Source organism: Cebus imitator, unplaced genomic scaffold, assembly GCF_001604975.1.
Source record: "Cebus imitator isolate Cc_AM_T3 unplaced genomic scaffold, Cebus_imitator-1.0 Scaffold232, whole genome shotgun sequence".
NCBI classification, from domain to species: Eukaryota; Metazoa; Chordata; class Mammalia; order Primates; family Cebidae; genus Cebus; species Cebus imitator.
Genome location: NW_016107547.1, coordinates 2,022,138 through 2,024,779, shown reverse-complemented (window position 1 = coordinate 2,024,779; position 2,642 = coordinate 2,022,138).

Genomic DNA, 2,642 nt, shown 5'->3' with positions numbered 1-2,642 from the left:
CAAGCAATTCTTGTGCCTCAGACTCCTGAGTAGCTGGGATTACAGGTATGCCCCACCATACCTGTTTAATTTTTGTATTTTTAGTAGTGATGGAGTTTCACCATGTTGACCAGGCTGGTTTTGAACTCCTGATCTCAGGTGATCCACCTGCCTCAGCCTCCCAAAGTGCTGGGATTATAGGCCTGAGCCATCACACCCAGCCAACTCCAGAATCTCTAGAGGCCTAGACAGTGCCTCTGGCCTCCTATTTCTACTAACAATTCATTTAATATGATAAATTAGCAATGAGAACAGAGTGTTTGTAACAATACTTCCTAGCTTCTAATACATTCTGAGTCCCGTATAGTAAGAACCAAAACCCCAGGTTGTGATCCTGCTTCTGCCAAACTCTGGTCAAATTTCTCCAATGGAAAGATGGAGAAATTGAGCTCAGAGATAGAGGACAGCCTCAGGAGGCAGAAAAGGGTCACCCAATAGGCAGATTAAGAACCTGCCTAGGGCACCAGAAAAGAAAGGGCATCAAATAGTAATGTTTTTTTGGGGAGGCAGAGGCTGTATAGGATTTATTGCCATACCACTAGTGTTTGGTACAGTTTTGCATGTAGTAGGTGCTCATACAAAATTGAAATGACTTCCCTGACTACTATCCCTTGAATTTGGATTAGGTGACCCTCCTTTATGGTCTCATAGTACTTATGCTTACTTCTATCATACCACTTATGGCACTGAGTTACAATGATTCATTTACATATTGGTTGGATAATGGACATTAGGGACTGTATTCTTTGACATGCTGTCAGCCCTTAGTGCAAAAGAGAAAGAGTTTTGATAATTTGTCCCTGCCCTTCCCCTGTATCATACACCCAAGGGATCATGGTAACCGGATGATTCTTTTTTCTTTCTATTGTTCTTTGTTCTCAAAATGAATTGAGTTACAAGTTTGGAGAAGTTGGAGTTAAGTTGGAGCAGGAATGAGACGGCCAGGGGTAGGGAAGTTTAGTGAGGCTAGGCAGAGGTGGGTGAAGGAAAAAATCTCATTGCTGGGATTGTTGGAGAGATAAACTGAGAATTGGAAATATGTCAAATGGGGATTGATGAAGTTGTTCGTGATGTAAATGTATTTTCTCCATCTCTCTTGTGCAGTGTTTGGTATAATCTTCAATGTTTTGTTAGTAGATTTTCTTGCTGGGGGAGTTGTGAAGAAGTATCAAGGTTGGTGGGCAAAATGGATGCTGCTCATGGGTAATGGCTCATCTATGGGTTGCAGTAGCCCAGTGCACATGTCTTGCAGTTCTGTGTTCTTTCCAAGAAAGCTGATTTGTCTTATTTACATAGGCCTGCCATAATTGGCTATCCTCATATCTGAGAGTCTCAGATACCAAATGTGACCTTGTATAAGGTCAACCTCAAGTGTACACAGAGTGAATAGCTACCTCTGCAATACTGAACCCTCTTTCTTTAGCTGGGCTACTTATTTACTCAGTCATTTTTTAGGGGGACAAGAGTAAAAAGGAAAATAGACATAGAGAGATTTACCCAGAACCATGAATCCTATTGCCCTCTGTCTCTGGACACTCTTGTCTCTTCTCTGGATTATCCTGTTTTCTATCTGGACCATCTCCACTGTTTTGTCTTCCATTTTCTCAGGGACCTGCTAGATAGACTAATAAACAAGAAAAGAGGGAAGAATAAAATAACATAATCAGAAATGATAAGGGAGATATCACAAATAACTCCACAGAAATACAAACCATTAGTGAATACTATAAACTCTTCTATGCACATAAACAAGAAAACCTAGAAGAAATGGATAAATTCCTGGGCACATATCCCCTCCCAAGACTGAACCAGGAAGAAATTGAATCCCTGAATAGACCAATAATGAGTTCTGAAAGTGAGGCAGTAATAAATAGTCTCCCAACCAAAAAGAGCTCAGGACTAGATGGATTCACAGTTGAATTCTACCAGAGGTACAAAAAAGAGATGGTACCATTTCTACTGAAACTATTGCAGGCAATTAAAAAGAGGGACTCCTCCATAACTTATTTTATGATGCTAGCATCATCCTGATATCAAAACCTGGCAGAGATACAATAAAAAAGAAACCTCAGGCCAATATCCTTTATGAACATCGATGCAAAAATCCTCAATAAAATGCTGGCAAACCTAATACACCACCACATCAAAAAGCTTATTCACCAAGATCAAGTAAGTTTCATCCCCAGGATGCAAGCTTGGTTCAACATGCGCAAATCAATAAATGTAATTAATCACATGAATAGAGCTAAAGACAAAAAACACATGGTTATCTCAATGGACACAGAGAAGATCTTTGATATAATTCAACATTCATTCATGTTAAAAACTCAGTAAATTAGCTATTGAAGGAACAAACCTCAAAATAATAAAAAAAAGCCATGTATGACAAACCTATAGCCAATATACATGCACAAAAGCTGAAAGCATTCCCCTTGAAAACTGGCACAAACATCCCCTCTCTCACCACTCCTATTCAACATAGGATTGGAAGTTCTGGCCAGGGCAAGCAGACAAAAGAAAGAAAGAAAGGTATTCAAATAGAAAGAGAGGAAGTCAAATTACCTTTGTTTGCAGATGACATGATTCTATATCCAGAAAACCCC